Raw genomic sequence first — 18,327 nt, forward strand, 5'->3', positions numbered from 1 at the left:
CTTCCGCCCGAGCGCGCTGCGGCGGGGGCGCGCCGGACACGTGACTGCGCAGCGTGCACGCTCCCGCGTGGGCTCTCGAATCACCCGGATGGATGAAGGCGGGTGCGCGCGGACCTGGGCGCCTCTCCAGGGGTTAGCGGGTAGTTGTGCGGACCGTCTTTTTCCGCGCAGTAGGGCGTTAATTCCGTGTGGTAAAAACATGCCGGAGCATAGCTGTAGCTTTTTATTAAATATTTGATTTATATTTTGAGATACTCCCGCGCCGCAGGAACCTTTGCGTGTGCCCGGACGCCAGGACGCGGGCCGGGGCCCCTCAGGGGGCACCCGGGAGTCGAGCACACCCGAGGCGGCCGCCCACCGGGGTCGGAGCCGGGCAGAGCTCAGCTCACTGAGCCTTCGCCAGTGCCGAGGCTGCGGGCGCCCGCTCGGGAGTGCAGATTTTAGAGAACGCAAGTCAGCGTTTCAAGTGTGGAAGTGTGGGATCGTTTCTATAGACAGAGTTCAGGGAAGTGCACCAGAATGTTGAGTTTTCTGTCTGTTTGTTTTTGAGACGGAGTTTGGCTCTTGTCGCCCAGGCTGGAGTGCAATGGCGCGATCTCGGCTCACCGCAACCTCCGCCTCCCGGGTTCAAACGACTCTCCTGCCTCAGCCTCCCGAGTAGCTAGGATTACAGGCGTCCGCCACCACACCCAGCTAATTTTTGTGTTACTAGTAGAGACGGGTTTCACCATGTTGGCCAGGCTGGTCTCGAACTGCTGACCTCAGGTGTTCGAGACCACGGCCTCCCAGAGTACTGGGATTACAGGTGTGAGCCACCGCACCCGGCCGAATGTTAGTATGTTTACGTAAGGCTTAGTGTGTAATTAGAATGATTTAGTTAGGGAGGGTTTCTGGGGGGATGTATGTTTACTATTTCGTATTGAGGAGGTGCCTGTCTTCGTGTTTGTGTTTGGGGTGTTGTCCAGTCTGAGCTAGGTACAGGACGACAAAGGAGGGAGTTACTGCAATAAAGATTAGTGATGGAAGGGTGGACGTCTGGCCCTGGTCTTTTTTTTTAGTCTACACTACACCCGGCTTTTTGTGGAATAAAAAGCCGGGTGTAGTGGCTCAGGCCTGTAATCCCAGCACTTTAGGAGGCCGGGGTGGGAGAATAACTTGAGCCCAGGAGTTCAGACCAGCCTGGACGTGGCCAAACCCTGAAGAAAAAAAAAAAAGTTTAAATGGAAAAGAACAAGAATAAAAATGAGAAGAAGAGTTAAGGAGTAATCTAACAAGTGCAATTATAGGCCGGGCACAGTGGCTCAAGCCTGTAATCCTAGCACTTTAAGAGGCCAAGGCGGGCGGATCACAAGATGGAGACATCCTGGCTAACATGGTGAAATCCTGTCTCTACTAAAAATACAAAAATTAGGTGGGCGTGGTGGTATGTGCCTGTAGTCCCAGCAACTCAGGAGGCTGAGGCAACAGAATCGCTTGGACCCAGGAGGCAGAGGTTGCAGTGAGCCCAGATTGTGCCACTGCACTCCAGCCTGGTGACAGACAGAGCGAGACTCCATCTCAAAAATAAGAGCAATTGTAAACCACATTATTTGATTCAGATAACATCTCTCAAGGCTTAAAGTGTTTTGGAGGTTTTAATAGGTTTTAAATTTTATTTACTTTTACCTGATACATCTTACAAATAGGGAAACTAGGCATAAAGAGGTTGACTGGCTTCTTCAAGAACGCACAATCACTAAGAAACAGGCCTAGGGTTTCCCGGTGGGGGAGAGGCTTTGCTGGAGGCCGAGTGGGTGGTCTGGCTAGGGCCCAGAGAGGGCAGGATCGTGGGCCTGTGCTTGCCAGAAGGAGCCTGGTCAGTCTACCACACCTTGCCCTAACCGAGTGCCATCAGATCTTAAGTGTCGCCAGCTACAATTCAACTAAAGGTTCTTCAGTGACCTCTGTAAGATTTCAGTGCAAGTTTAAATAGTTGCAAAGTGCTGGGCACAGTGGCTCATGCCTATAATCGCAACACTTTGGGAAGTTGAGGCAGGAGGATCTCTTGAGGCCAGGAGTTTCAGACCAACCTAGTCAACACAGCGACACCCACCCCCACCACCACCGCCAAAAATTAAACAATTAGCCAATTGTGGTGGCACAGACCTATTGTCTAGCTACTTGGGAGGCTGAAGTTGGAAGATGGCCTGAGCGCACTCGTTCAAGTCTAGGGTGAGCCAAAATTTTGCCATTGCACTCCAGCCTGGGCGAGAGAGAAAGACTCCGTCTCAAATAAATATGGCCAGGCATGATGGCTAATGCCTGTAATCCCAGCACTTTGGGAGGCCAAGGAGGGCAGATCACCTGAGGTCAGGTGTTTGAGACCAGCCTGACCAACATGATGAAACTCTGTCTCTACAAAAAATACAAAAATTCGCCAGGCATGGTGGCTTATACCTGTAGTCACAGCTACTCAGGAGGCTGAGGCAGGAGAATCATTTGAGCCTGGGAGGCAGAGGTTGCAGTGAGCCGACATTGTACCACTGCACACCAGCCTGGGTGACAGAGTGAGACTCCATCTCCAATAAATAGTTACAAAGGACACAACTAAGGTACTATAAATGTTGATAGTTTTAAATAAAATTAGGACATTACATTTTTAAATCTGTCCATTGGAATATAAACATGGTGATTTGATTCCCGCTATTTCTATTTTTATTTTTTATTTCAATCATTTTTGGGGAATGGATGGTGTTTCATTACATGAATGAGTTTTTTTAGTGGTGATTTCTGAGATTTTGGTCATTTCCATTTATAAAGTACTTGAATAAATTTTCTATAACTGCAAAATTTCATATGTTGAGTCTTTTTTTAATCACTTGTATCAGTCAGGATAGCCAGGATGCGCTTCAGTAAACAAGCTCAAAATCTGTGTCCTTACAGAAATTTATTTCTCATAACCATCACATCCAAGGCAGGTGAGATAATCTAAAAGCCTACATGAACAATAAGAGAATTCAGTAAGAAGCAAAAACCAAAAACAATAGCTATCATGTTTCTAAATAACAAGTTAGAAAGCATAGCTGGGCCGGGCACAGTGGCTCATGCCTATAATCCCAAAAATCTGGGAGGCCGAGGTGGCTGGATCACCTGAGGTCACGAGTTTGAGACCAGCCTGGCCAACATGGGGAAACCCTGTCTCTACTAAAAATACAAAAAAATTAGCCGGACATGGTGGCGGGCACATGTAATCCCAGCTACTTTGGAGGCTAAGGCAGGAGAATCACTTTAACCTGGGAGGCGGAGGTTGCAGTGAGCCAAGATCCCTCCACTGCACTCCAGTCTGGGCAACAGAGTAAAAACCCATCAAAAAAAAAAAAAAAAAAAAAGTATAGCCAAAGAAAAGATCCATTTTATACAGGGTTATTTATAGGAAAAGTAAATGACTAAATAAACATATAATGACAATTACAATGTTCCATTTATAAATTTTATATATATATATATATATATATATATATATTTTTTTTTTTTTTTTTTTTTGAAAGAGTTTTTCTCTTTTTACCCAGGCTGGAGTGCAATGGCACGATCTCGGCTCACCGCAACCTCTGCCTCCCGGGTTCAGGCAATTCTCCTGCCTCAGCCTCCCGAGCAGCTGGGACTACAGGCACGCGCCACCATGCCCAGCTAATTTTTTGTAGTTTTAGTAGAGACGGGGTTTCACCATGTTGACCAGGATGGTCTCAATCTCTTGACCTCGTGATCCACCCGCCTCGGCCTCCCAAAGTGCTGGGATTACAGGCTTGAGCCACCGCGCCCGGCTAAATTTTATATTTTTATACTTATAATTTTTATAAATTTATAATACATATATTTTAAAAATGTTTTTATGTTTATAAATAAGTTATGAATATAATATCTAGCAATAAACTTTTATAAGAATTGTGCAACATCAGGCTGGGCGTGGTGGTTCATGCCTGTATTCCCAGCACTTTGTGAGGCCAAGGCAGGTGGATCACCTGAGGTCAGGAGTTCGAGACCAGCCTGACCAACATGATGAACCCTGTGTCTACTAAAAATACAAAATTAGCCTGGGTAATATAGCGAGACCCCTGTTTCCACAAAAAAAAAATACAGACTGGGCTTGGTGGCTCATGACTGTAATCTCAGCACTTTGGGAGGTTGAGGTGGGTGGATCACCTGAGGTCAGGAGTTCAAGATCACACTGGGCAATATGATGAAACCCCATCTCTACCAATAATACAAAAATGAGACAGGCGTGGTGGCGTGTGCCTGTAGTCCCAGCTACTGGGGAGGCTGAGGCAGAAGAATCTCTTGAATCCGAGAAGTAGAGGTTGCAGTGAGCCGAGATCATACCACTGCACTCCAGCCTGGGTGACACAGAGCAGTGAGACTCTGTCTCAAAAAAACAAAACAAAACAAAAATTAGCTGGGCATGGTGGTGCACTCTGTAGTCCAGCTACTGGTAGCAGGACGGTAAGGCAGGAGGACTGTCAAGCTCAGGAGGTGGACACTCCAGTGAGCTATGATTGTGCCACTGCACTCCAGCCTGGGTGACAAAGCAAGCCCCTGTCTTTTTTTTTTTGAGACGGAGTTTCGCTCTTGTTACCCAGGCTGGAGTGCAATGGCACGATCTCGGCTCACCACAACCTCCGCCTCCTGGGTTCAGGCAATTCTCGTGCCTCAGCCTCCTGAGTAGCTGGGATTACAGGCACGCGCCACCATGCCCAGCTAATTTTTTGTATTTTTAGTAGAGACGGGGTTTCACCATGTTGACCAGGATGGTCTCGATCTCTTGACCTCGTGATCCACCTGCCTTGGCCTCCCAAAGTGCTGGGATTACAGGCGTGAGCCACCGCGCCCAGCAAGCCCCTGTCTTAAAACAAAACAAAGGTCAGGAATTTGAGACCAGCCTGGCCAGTATGGTGAATCCTCAACTCTAATAAAAATACAAAAATTAGCCAGGTGTGGTGGTGGGCACCTGCAATCCCAGTTACTCTGGAGGCTGAGGGTGGAGAATCGCTTGAACCCAGGAGACAGATATGGCAGTGAGCCGAGATCATGCCACTGCACTCCAACCTGGGCAGCAGAATAAGATTCCATCTCAAAAAAAACAAAAAACAAACAAAAAAAAAAAAAAAAACACAAACAACAAAAAACTAAACAGCTATCTTATCACCCTGCAAATTGTACCAAAGAGAAATGCAATCGTGTGTCCATGCAAAGACTTGCACAGACATGTTCGTTACAATTTTGTTGGCAATCGCCTCAGACAGGAAAGCATTCATGCCTTTATCATCAGGAGAACAGCTAAACAAGTTCAGGGATGCATTGGGCCACTAGGGAAAGCCAAAGGACAAATTTTCAGCAATTTTGTAAGCCATTTGTTAAGCACAGCCAATATTAAAAATTATATTGTATAAATTTAATATTAAAGCCGGGGGTGGTGGCTCACACCTGTAATCCAAGCACTTTGGAGGCCAAGGCGGGTGGATCACCTGAGGTCAGGAGTTCAAGACCAGCCTGACCAACATGGTGAAACCCCATCGTTAAAAAAAAAAAAAAATTAATATTAAAAACAAAGAGACTGTATGCTCAAAATGCATTTCTTCCTAATGACTTTCTTATGTGCCTTTAAGACTTCTTGCATCGGCCAGGCGCGGTGGCTCACGCCTATAATCCCAGCACTTTGGGAGGCCGAGGCGGGTGGATCACAAAGTCAAGAGATTGAGACCATCCTGGTCAACATGGTGAAACCCCGTCTCTACTAAAAATACAAAAATTAGCTGGGCATGATGGTGCGTGCCTGTAGTCCCAGCTACTTGGGAGGCTGAGGCAGGAGAATTGCTTGAACCCAGGAGGCGGAGGTTGCGGTGAGCCGAGATCGTGCCATTGCACTCCAGTCTGGGCAACAACAGCGAAACTCCGTCTCAAAAAAAAAAAAAGACTCCTTGCATCGATTGTACCTGCCTGTGGACATGCTGTATAGCACTATGCTGCTGGCCTTCCCAGCTCACTCCCTTCAGTGGGTTTGAGACCAACCTGGGCAATATATTGAGACCCCCCCCACCATCTCTACACAAAATAAAAAAATTAGTTGAGGGCTGGGTGTGGTGGCTCACACCTGTAATCCCAGCACTTTGGGAGGCCTAGGCAGGAGGATCACTTGAGTCCAGGAGTTCAAGACCAGCCTGAGCAATATAGTGAGACCCTATGTTTTATTAAATTAGAAAAATAAAAAAAAAATAGTTGGGTGTGGTGACACACCCTCTAGTCCCAGCTACTCTGGAGGCTGAGGTGAGAGGATCACTTGAGCCCTAGAGTTCAAGTCTGCAGTGAGCCGTGTTCATGCCACTGCACTCTAGCCTGTGTAACAGAGTGAGACCCTGTCCCAAGAAATGAAAAACAACAGAAAGTATTTGGGGGTGAGGGCTTCAGATTCAAAATGGGAAGCTAAGAACACATTTTGTCCCTCCATAGGTGCCTGTGAAATAGGTGACAGATGTTCAACAGCAAATAAGCAACACGGCAAACTGAAGCAGCAGCAGAGGCTCATGGGGGCTGGAGGAGAAAGGGCACTCACTTTTCTGTGGATGGTTGAAATAGGCAGAAAAGGCTGTAACCCAGAGCAGAGGGCGAAGAAGGAAACAGACCTGTGAACAGGGACATCAGCTGCAAGGCTGCCTGTACCACAGCTGCGCCTCTTCTCATTTCCCCATTCTTGTGTGCATGGGCAGCTTCCTGTTTATAGTGGGCAAAACCCCAACTACTGTCCTCAAAAGAAATGGATTCCACTGTCTTTGGCCGGGCACCGTGGCTCACCGCCTGTAATCCCAGCACTCTGGGAGGCTAAGGTGGGCGGATCACCCATCTGAGGTCAGGAGATCGAGACCAGCCTGACCAACATGCAGAAACCCTGTCTCTACTAAAAACACAAAATTAGCGAGATGTGGTGGCACATGCCTGTAATCCCAGCTACTCAGGAGGCTTAGGCAGGAGAATCTTTTGAACCCAGGAGGAGGTTGCAGTGAGCCAAGATTGCGCCAGCCTGGGCAACGAGAGCGAAACTCCATCTCAAAATAACAAAGAAAGAAAGGGAGGGGGAAAGAGAGAGAGAGAGAGAGAGAGAGAGAGAGAGAGAGAGAGAGAGAGGGGGGGGAGAGAGAGAAAGGAGGGAGGGAGGGAGGAAGGGAGGGAAGGAAAAGAAAAAAGAAAAGAAAAGAAAAAGAAATGGATTCCACTGTCTGAAGAAAGCAATGGCTTCTTAGTAGATGTTGAGGGCAAAATGAAGTAAAATTTAGACATGCAAAAACTGTTTCCCACCCCAAAAGGCAGTTCCAGAATTTCTATATAGGAGGAGCAAAGGTGCATCCAGCAGGTTGGAAGGGCTCCTGGGCTGCACTCTGCTTTGCTGGCCCCTGCTGTTCTCGCTAGTGCTGTGTATCTGTTTGGGATGGACCTGGTGTTGGTAAAGATTGTGGGGCAGCTGAAGTCCCACTGTCCACCCTAAGTGCCACCTTGGCTACTTTCATACATATAAAAAATTTCTTGAGATATTCCAGAAGAAACGAAATTGAGTAAAGAAGAGAATGGGAGCAGCTACGATTTGCTTAGAAAAAGTAAAGGAAGAGCTTCTGTTATCTCCCATTCCTTGGAAGCTCACTATTCCCAATTATGTGGGATGTGGCAGGGGAGACGTGGCATTTTAATTCATGTTCTATTTGGAGTTTCTTCTTTAAAATTTACTTATATTTTTGTATATTTTGTTTTACTATGTTGCCCAGGTTGGTCTCCAACTTCTGAACTCAAGTGATCCTCCTGCCTCAGCCTTCCAAATGTTGGGATTTCAGGTGTGAGCTATTGCGCCTGGCCTGGAATTTCTTTTTTAACTACCAGAACTTCTCACTTTATTTTCTTCAATAAAGAAATTCATACTAGTAATTGGGCAGAAAAGGGAGTGGGGCAGGTAATTTGGTTTGAGTCAGTTGAGGCCCACAGAGGCAGGTGACTGATGAGTACAGAGTCCCAAGGCAGCTCTTTGAACTCCTGGGCATTCCCTTTTCAGTTTCAGACAAGAGGCCACACTTTCAGGACAGGCAGATGGAGGGCGAGAAAGCACCTCACCTGCAGCCAGCCTTCTTCCGCCTCGACTCTTCTCAATAAACATGAACAGAAAGCCAGTTTTACTGAATCAGAAAACTTACTAAGGGACATTCCTTCTTCCAGCTCCTGGAACACCTACTTAAACTGAACTTGATTAAAATTAAAATATTACTTTTTTCTTTTATTTCTTTTTCTTTTTCCTTTTTTTTTTAAGACATGGTCTCATTCTTTTGCCCAAGCTGGAATGCAGTGACACAATCATGGGTCACTGCACCTTTGACCTCCCAGGTTCCAGTGAAACTTCCCTCTCAGCCTCTCAAGTAGCTGGGACTACAGACACATGGCACCATGCCAGGCTAATTTTTTTATTTTTATTTTTTGTGGAGAAAGTGTCCCACTCTGTTGCCCAGGCTGGCCTTGAACTGTGGGGCTCAAGTGATTCTCCTGGCTTGGCCTCCCAAAGTGCTGGGATTATAGGTGTGAGCCATCACACCAAGCCTCAGATATTACTCTTTCCTGTTGTTGAAGTGATACTTACGAAAGAAAGTTTGGAAAATGCAAAAAAGTAGAGAAAAGAAATATCATCCACAGTCCCATCACTCAGAGAGCATGTTAGTGTACTTTTGGATACTTCAAATTCAAACCCTGAAAGATCCCTAAGACTGACCCTGAAGGTGGTCAGGCCTAGTATATCTTTAATGAGGGCTGGTCAAGAAGCTTGGTGATGTCAAACAATTTACCCAAGCTCATTCAGGAGCAGCAGAACCAGGAAGAACCCTGTGTGACACCAATCTCTGAACTCTTGTGTTGACTAAGCCACAATATCTCACAAAAGATGGGACTGCAGGTGTCGCAGGACTCCCTATCCTGCATCCCCCCGCCCCCCAGAGCAGCTGGGTTAAGACTGGGCCCTCATTGGCAGAGTTTGGGGTTTTGAAGACCAATAACAATAGGGCTCTTCCGAAGTTTCTTTTTTTTTTTTTTTAAGTTTTTTCCCTTTTAAGTTTACATATAATTTACATACAGAAAAATGAGCAAATCTTAAGTGTAGTGCTCAGCTTGATAAATTTTTACTTATACGCATGCACCCACCATTCAGATCAATGTATAGAACATTTTCGGCACCCTAGGAGTGGGATTGCCAGGAGGCTCTCTCAAGCCTCTTTTCATGCAGTACCTTTGCACTGCCCGCCAACCTCTGCTAGGTTGGAATGCAGTGTCTTGATTATATCCTCCTGCCTCTGCCTCCCAAAGCTCTGAGATTACAGGCATGAGCCACTTCACCTGGCCAACATTTTTCCCCCCTCTATTGTCTTAAAAACAAAACAAACAAAACAAAACACCCAACTTTTCACTTGGAATAATTTTAGACTTACAAAAAAGTTGTAAAGATAGTATACCGTTCACACAATTTCACCTACTGTTAACATGTTACATAACCATTATACATTCATCAAAACTAAAAACTGCAATTACCTAAACTTGAACTTTCATTTGAAGTTTATAACCTATCTACATCACCAGGTCGCATATGACAGTTTCTCGGTTTTTTTCTTGCTTTTGAATACCTTGATAGTTTGAGGAGTACTGGTGAGGTGTTTTGAGGAATAGCTCACAAATGAGATTTGTCTTTCACTCGGACTGAGGTCACGGTTTTTTCATCACATCACGTCAACGGCAAATGGAGTGACGAATCACTTTGATTTTCATGTTGGTCACTTGTCAGGTGCCTCCGCTGTGAAATTACAGCTCTCTTTCCACACTGTACTCTTGGAAAGGGCGTCCCCAGGCGCAGGCCACACTCGGGGTAGAGGGTGGATTACCACACCGCTCTGGGTGAGGTATTATTAGAATTCCTCTGCAAGGAAGATTATCCCTTCTCCCTCATTTATTTACTCATGTGTTTGTATCAGCACGGGCTCTGGGATGATTGATACTCTAGGTTATAACTCAATGCAAGGTACTTTATTTTGCTGCTCAAATTGTCCGAGGCGTGGCCCCAGGAGCTCTCAGGGTAGGTCCCTGCGCCCTTGGACGCCCCGTCCTTCTGTTTTTTGAGCACCTCTAGCTTCTGGCCTACCAGACGCTCCCGGCTCAGCTGGCGCTTTCTGCGCCCGGGTCCTAGAGTCGTCCAATTCTCTCAGGAGTTTTGGTCCTATTTTTAGAGAGCGATATTTAGAAACCAAGATCAGGGTGCTAACAATTGTTTTATTTTTTAAAGGCAGGACCTCACTCTGTAACACTTCCTTTCAGTGGAAGCGCAGACCTCCGGGGATCTCTACGCCCCCTGCCTTCTCACGTCCCGTTTCTCTGGGAAACCACCCAGACACCCCGCCGCACCAGCCGCCGCCCGCCGCGCAAGCGCGCCGCGGCGTGACGTCAGAGCGGCGGCCAGGACGCCGAACGTGCGGCTGCTAAGGGCGAGGAACCGCCGCGGCGTCGTAGCGTTCTCCACTCTGGTTCGCAGGTGAGTGTCCAGGTTGGGTCCGGGCTACTCTAGCCCCTTCCCCTCCTGCCCGCGCCCCTCCAGATTCTCCCTTAGAGCCGCCCAGTCTCGCGCCCCTCCGAGGGGACCCGCTTCGCGCCACCTCCCCGGCGTCCCCACTCCCTAATTTCCCCTGAGGCGCCTGGCCGCAGGTCCTCCGGCTTCCCGGAGCCCTGACCCGCCCCCGTCCCCGGGTCCGCCCTCTCAGCCTCCCGTGGAGCCGCCCAGCCGCAGGCCATCCCTGCCGGCCCTCACCTCCCCCGCCCCCCTCCGCTCGCTACCCGGGCGTCCCCTGCCCCCGGCCCCGCGGACTCCCCCTTTCGCGACTGCCGCCCCCGCCTTGCACACTTTCCGGCCGCTCGGGAGTGTCCTACAGGTCTGCCTGCCGGGACCTGCCGCGGCCCCGCCGCCTGGGCTCTTTCGGCGCCCGATCTGCTCCAGGGAACTTGCCTTCTCAGTTCTGCGCAGAAGTCTCCGCGCTCCTTAAGTCCTGAGGGGCACTGAGGCTTTACCCTCGCGGCGCGGCCCTTCGCCGCCGCGCTTCTCCTGCTCGGCCTGGCAGTGTCTTCGGTGTACGTTATGTTACACACCTGTCTTCAGGTTTGATGCTCTTACTCAGCTAGGTTGAAAACTCCGGAGGTCAGGGATTTTTATTTCGCGTTAGCATAGAGATTCCGCGCCCCCCGCCCCCCTTAAATCTCAAATGCAGATCGGTTCACACTAGAAAAGGCTTCATAAATGAGCGAATACTAAATTTACGATGTTTCAGGGTGGGTGGAGGAAACGAATGAAGTGGAGCGGTCACTTAAAAATTTAGGGGAACATGGTTAATTCAAAATGATAATGACTCATGGTCTCAGCCTTTAAATTTTTATTGCTTAGTAAAGGGTGGAACCACCGCCGAGGGAGGAGGGCTGACAGCTAAGGGGGGGGGCGATATTTCAAGGTCTTCTGTGGCCTTTGGTAGAACCAGTGCCAATGCAGGAAGTGACTTGTCCGAAGTCACATGAGGAATTAGAACCCTAGCAGGCACTGCCAACCGCCTGTTTAGTATGGCCCTCAATATTTGTTGAATACACGTGACCAAAACATGTATGCACAGACACAGTTGTGTACCTGTGCCCGCGCAGTGGGTGTGACTGCCTAAGGACCTGTGGGTGTGTGGGAATACTGCTGTGACCGGTTCAGTTGTGGTGCTCAGGACTGTTCCTAGGTCCAGAAAGTTCCTAACCCTGGGCTGCTTGGCTGGATATTGTCTGGGCTTCCCTCGTGCCTGGTGTTTACTCTGTGGTGGTATCTCTTTACTCGACTTACATGCTGCTCTCCTGCAGCGTTTCCCTGGTAGACAGCATGGTGTTTGGCATTTCGTAGGTGGTCGGTAAATGCTTACTGAAGAAGGCTGCAGAACAGAACTCAGAGCCTGACAGCACTTCTTTGCTAGCATTATATTTTAAAGGCATTCGTACCTTCTGTAAGTAAATTTCCCGATAGTCTCAAGGACTGAGTTGATAAATGTGTACAGCAGTGGTAGAGAAAGGACAGATACTCTTGTGGTGGTACTCCTTGGGAAGGTGGAGGTTTCTCTTAGCTCTTTCCGAAAGCTTTGCTTATGCTTCTCAGCTTGCATTAATATTTTTCTTTCTCCTTTCCTCTGCCTTGTTTCCTACTGTATGTCTCAAGAGGTTAAAGAATTACCTTATTAATGACAGTAACTACTTCAAACTACAAAACAAATGTTCCCAAAGTGGGGGCTAATTGACCCAGTTGTTTTATTGATTGTATATTTGCTCCCACAGTGGATGATGGAAATGGAAAGTTGGACTTCCTTGCCTCTTTGCTTTCTTGGCCTGTCTGCCATTTGATTGCGCTTGTATTAGACTTGTCAAGAAGTGGTTCCCAGCTGGAAATGGCCAATGCCACATAGAAACTGACTTCTACATGATGATGGGTCACCCAACCCTTCTTTCCCTCCTGTTTTGGAATGTACCTGGGACATCTCTTTGACTCTCCATTATTGTCCTTGAAAAACAGAGATGAGTTTTCTTCCTTTTTCATAAGGAAGCCGCTTTACAGCTAAAGAGAGCTAGAGAACTGGGATATCCTCAGGAGTTAGTTGTAGACAGTTAAACCTGAATTCTAGCTTTTGGAAGAAAATAGAAATGTAGTTGTAGCAGTTCTCACTTGTTTCGTTTTTTTTCTTTTTTTGAGGTGGAGTTTTGCCCTTGTTTCTTAGGCTCACTGCAACCTCTGCCTCCCGGGTTCAAGGGAGTTTCCTGCCTCTGGCTCCAAGTAGTTGGGGTTGCAGGTGTGTGCCACCATGCCCGGCTAAAATTTTGTATTTTTAGTAGAGATGGGGTTTCACAATGCTCGTCAGAGTGGTCTTGAACTCCTGATCTCAGGGGATCCACCTGCCTTGGCCTCCCAAAGTGCTAGGATTACAGGTGTGAGCCACTGTGACTGGCCAGTTTCACTTTTGGGCCATCTACTACAGGGCTATTTGGACATATCTCCTTTAATTGTCACAATAACCCCATTGGTTATGTGTAAGTAATTGGTTGTGCCTTGTCATTCCAGTAAGAAAACTGAGGCTTAGAGAAGTTCAGAATCTTGCTCAGGGTCATACCAGTGAACAGAAGGCAAAGTAGCCTTCAGGCTTAGAACTCTCAGATTCCAAAGGCAGTATTTTTTGTCCACCTGTTGTCTGTTTCCACTCAGTGCTTTCAAAGAGATAACGAATCGAAATTTAAAAAAATCTGAATTGTTTAATATGGCTTATATTTTAAAGCTTTGTATAGGGTTTATTATCATAAAAATGTTATTCTGTAGCTAGTTTGCTGGTATTTTATTCTCTAGAGACCAACAGCTAGGGCTAGTGTTTTATCTGATGAGTTTTAGTTTATGCATTCAGTTTTGCTCCAGGAAAGAAATAGTGAAATGTTGAATTTAGTCATGGAGTGGTGTGAAATTCAGCATGCTAAGGCAAACAAATAGAAGTCTTCTAAGCCATTGGAGAAGTAGCTTGATGTTGTGTTTCTTCTAGAACAGGGGTGTCTGATCTTTTGGCTTTCTTGGGCAGCATTGGAAGACGGCCGCATATAAAATACGCTAACACTAATGATAGCCATTGCACTAAAAAATACAAGTGCAAAAAATCTCATAGCATTTTAAGAAAGTTTACAGATTTGTGTTGAGCTGCATCAGAGCTGTCCTGGGCTGGGGCCACCAGTTGGACAAGCTCATTCTAGAATGTTTTAGGCAAATTTTGGTTGGGGGGAAAATAAGCAAGTAATAGTAGTAAATAGTAATAATTGCTGTCATAGCAGCTACCATTTATCAAGTTCTAGTAACTGTGAGGCACCATGCCAAATACTTACGTATTATTTCACCCAATTTTCCAAACATCATTTTATAGATCAGAAAACTAGACTTGGAAAAGTAACTTGCCCAATTGAGTCAGGATTTGAACACAGGTCTTTTGACTCTAAAGCTTATACCCAAACACTAGGTTCCATGAATTTTCAAAAGTATATGATGGGCTGGCCGCAGTGGCTTACACCTGTAATCCCAGAACTTTGGGAGGCTGAGGTGGAAGAATCCCTTGAGCCCAGGAGTTTGAGACCAGCGTGGGCAACATAGTGAGATTTCATCTCTACAAAAGCAAAACAAACTGTGATCAAAATCATACTTTTATGATTTTTGATTGCTAAAGATACTCTGTAAATTTCTCTCCCCAATTTAAAAACAAAAGCAGAGCACTGTTAGAAGGTTCAAGTAGGTAGATTAATCTAGGTTGGTTTTATGTTTTGATATAGTTGAAGTTTTGTTATAGTTTTGGTTTAGGTTATTACTTACATGTTTACATTTATCAAAATAATACATGTACTTAGATTGAAAGACCAAATAGTTTGGGCGCAGGGGCTCTTGCCTGTAATCTCAGCACTTTGGGACGTCAAGGCAGGTGGGTCACCTGAGGTCAGGAGTTCTACACCAGCCTGACCAACATGGCGAGACCTTGTCCTACTAAAAATACAAAAATTAGCTCGGGGAAGTGGCAGGTGCCTATAATCCCAGCTACTTGGGAGGCGGAGATTGCGGTGAGCTGAGATCGTGCCGTTGGTCTCCCAAAAAAAAAAAAAAAAAAAAAAAGTACTTTTTAAATCCTTAGAATTAAAAAAAAAAAATCAATGTTTTACCCACCCACTTTTTTTTTAAACTATAGGCAACTAGAGGCAGAATGTTTTTTCCGAGGTACTGCAAGGAAAAATTAGCATTCAGACAAAATTTTTCTCAGCAAAGCAATTTTCCTTTCTGAAGAAAGGGTGCTCTCATTAGCCATCTTGCCATGAGGGTACAATGAACAAAGGAAAGGCAGACATATTTATTCCTTACGCATTGGGTCCTTATTTCTGTGTCTGATCTCTGTTGGTTGGAGCCAGACCTCACAATTAAACTGAACCTGATTGGCTAACAACTGAAAACTTTTCTAGGCTGGGTGCAGTGGCTCATGCCTGTAATCTTAGCACTTAGGGTGGCCCAGGTGAGTGGATCATGAGGTCAAGAGATCGAGACCATCCTGGCCAACATGGTGAAACCCCGTCACTACTAAAAATATTTTAAAAATTAGCTGGACATGGTGGTGCACACCTGTAGTCCCAGGTACTCGGCAGTCTGAGGTAGGAGAATCAGTTGAACCTAGGAAGCAGAGGTTGTGGTGAGCCGAGAACACACCATTGCACTCCTGCCTCGGCCTCCCAAAGTGCTGGGATTACAGGCGTGAGCCACCCCACCCGGCCCGTAGAAGACTTTTACTGCCTTGTAAAACCCTTTAATTCACCAGGGAGTCAAAAACTTGCAGAAAATTTGTCAGTTACTTTTTTCCCCTCTGTAGTACTTGGTCCTGCTCCAATCTGGACTGTTTTTTTATCCCCCCAAGTCCTTCTTCACAGATGTTTGTCTGGGAATTTCTCCCCTGCCAGCCAAAGACAGAGTCCTACTCTTGTTGCCCAGGCTGGAGTGCAGTGACATGATTATTTATGGCTCACTGTGCTTCAACATCCTGGGCTCCAGTGATCTTCCCACCTCAGACTCCTGAGTAGCTGGGACTACAGGCGTGTGCTACTATGTTCAGCTTATTTCTTATTTTTTTGTAGAGATAGAGTCTCACTGTGTTGTTTGGGGAGGTCTCAAACTCCTGGGCTGAAACAATTCTCCTGCTTTTGCCTCCCAAAGTGTTGAATTACAGACAAGAGCCACCATGCCTGGCCTTGATTATTAATTTGACTGGGTATGGAATTCTGGCTTGGAAATAATTTTCCCTTAGCATTTTGAAGGTATTGCTCGAGATGTCCTGTGCCTTGCTGATTGTTGATTCTTTATATATGCTTTTTTTTCTCTGGGAGGTTTTTAGGTTCTTTTCTTTGTCACTGATGTTCCGAAATTTCAGTCATCCTACGTATGGAGGGAGGATCTTTTAAAAGTTATCCTGCTGGACACTCATTGGAGCTTTTGAATCTAGAAATGTGTTGTCCTGTTGTGGGAAATGGTTTTATAGTATTGTTTCTCTGCCCTTTCCTCTGAGGTTTACTTATGAAATTCTCCTATAAGCAGAATTTTTTTTTTTTGAGCCAGAGTCTCATGACGCCCAGGCCGTAGTGCAGTGGTATGATCTCGGTTCACTGCAACCTTTGCCTCCTGGGTTCAAGCCAGTCTCCTGCTTCAGCCTCCCGAGTAGCTGGGACTACAAGCGTGTGCCACCACGCCCAGCGAATTTTTGTATTTTTAGTAGAGATGGGTTTCACCATATTGGCCAGGCTTGTCTTGAACTCCTGATGCCAAGTGATTCACTTGACCTCCCAAAGTGCTGGGATTAGCAGATGTAAGCCACCACACCCGATCAGCAGAATTTTATATTTGATGCTTATCCTCTAATTTTTAATTTTTTTCCATCTCTTGGGCTTTTTTTTTTTAACTCTTCATTTCAGAGAGATTTCTTCCATCTTGATCTTTTCAACTCTTGTATTGAGTTTTTAATTTTGGTTATTTTAAATTGAGAACTTTGAATATTTCTTTTGTTTTTCTTGTGCTTTTGAGTTTGAGTCTCGCTCTGTCCCCCAGGTTGGTGTGCCGTGGTGCGATCTCGGCTCACTGCAAGCTCTCCTTTCCGGGTTCCAGCTATTCTCCTGCCTTAGCCTCCTGATTAGCAGGGACTACAAGAGCCTGCCACCACGCCTGGCTAATTTTTGTATTTTTAGTAGAGACGAGGTTTCACTAAGTTGGCCAGGCTAGTCTTGAATTCCTTACCTCAAGTGATCCACCCACCTTAACCTCCCAAAGTGTTGGGATTACAGGCGTGAACCATCGTGGCTGGCTGAAAATAAAATTTTTAAAGTTTTCTTTTGTACCAAGCATTGTCTTTGATTCTTGTGAAGATTTTTTTTTTTTCCTTTAAAATTTTATTTTCTTTAATCACAATCTTTTATGGCCTGGATTTTTCTCTGGTGTCTGATTGTGATACGTGAATCGTTTATTTGGTCTTTAACCTCATTTCCTGCCTTTCAACTCCTATTTAATGCAATCCTTAAAATTTTCAAAATGTTGTCTTTTTGTATGCTAATGATTAATTGATGGCCTGCAGACCTTCTTCAGAATTGGCTCTGGTCACCTGAAACACCCTTGTGGGATTTGAGGGTTGGAACTTTAATTTCTGCCCCCCAGCCTTCCAGGGAGGAGAGAGGGGGTCAGGGTGATGTTGATCATCAACAGCCTGATGGTTTAATCAATTATGCTAATGTAATGAAGGCTCCATAAAAACCCAAAAGGGTCTGGTTTGGAGAGCTTCCAGGATAGCTAAATATGTGGCAGTTCCTGGAGGGAGGGTGGTATGCCTGGAGAGGCCTGAACACTAATACCTTGCCTTATGCATCTGTTCATCTGTGTCCTTTGTAATACCCTTTATAATAAACTGGTGAATATGTCATTGTTTATCTGAATTTTATGAGCTGCTCTAGCAAATTAATCAAACACAGGGAGCTGTGGGAATTCTAATAGACGTAAAGAAACTAAAGCCAAAATTACTATAAATAGAGAGTTTATTTAGGCCAGATTTGAGGACAGCAACCTGGGAAGCATAGGTTCAAGTTGCCCTGCCTGAATATATGCTTCTAGTAGCAACAGTTACAAGTGGGATTTTAAAGGGCAAAAATTGGGGCAGTTTCTAAGTTGAATGTAAACTATTGGTTGACTGTATATTGTTTTTTGTATCACATATTCCAGGAACATGAAGAAAATGGGTAAGGGCCAAATTGTGTAACTTGTAGTAAAAGTCTTGGTAATTTATCATCTTGTCTGGAAACTACAGGAAAGGGAAGATTAAAAAGCCTCCGAGTGTCTTTAAACAATTAACCCTGAGCATGGGTGAGGCTGTGGTAACTAAAGACCCATTTTCTAAATTTCGCATGCCTTATGTTCTTCTGATTGTTCTGAGCTACTTTTCTTTCTTCTTCTTCTTTTTTGTTTTTTAGAGACATCTGGTTTCCGAGCTGCTTTGCTTCCTCATTGATTTGAAGCTAGTTGGTCACTTGTTCCAGAGGCCTTGACTTGCAGCTAGTGTCTGAAGGGTGGGCAGTTTTATGGGACTGAGCCCTCAACCTGTGGGATCTGATGCTGTATCCAGGTAGATAGTGTGACAGTTGAATTACTGGACACCTAGTTGGTGTTTGCTGTAGAATTTATTTTTATTT

At 45.7% G+C, this 18,327-nt stretch overlaps 1 protein-coding gene across 10 annotated transcripts in view; it reads left to right on the forward strand.

Moving 5' to 3' along the window:
* Positions 1 to 10,041: 10,041 nt before the first annotated feature.
* Positions 10,042 to 18,327, forward strand: part of PLEKHB2 (pleckstrin homology domain containing B2) — a 48,189-nt gene continuing 39,903 nt past the window's right edge. For all 10 annotated transcript variants that reach the window (XM_032263989.1, XM_032263992.1, XM_032263990.1 and 7 more), the window contains exon 1: positions 10,042 to 10,570. The gene's annotated coding sequence lies outside the window, so the exon portion shown is untranslated. The remainder of the gene's footprint in view (positions 10,571 to 18,327) is intronic.

This window comes from Sapajus apella, unplaced genomic scaffold (genome assembly GCF_009761245.1).
Source record: "Sapajus apella isolate SASKATOON/1434 unplaced genomic scaffold, GSC_monkey_1.0 scaffold140, whole genome shotgun sequence".
Taxonomy (NCBI): Eukaryota; Metazoa; Chordata; class Mammalia; order Primates; family Cebidae; genus Sapajus; species Sapajus apella.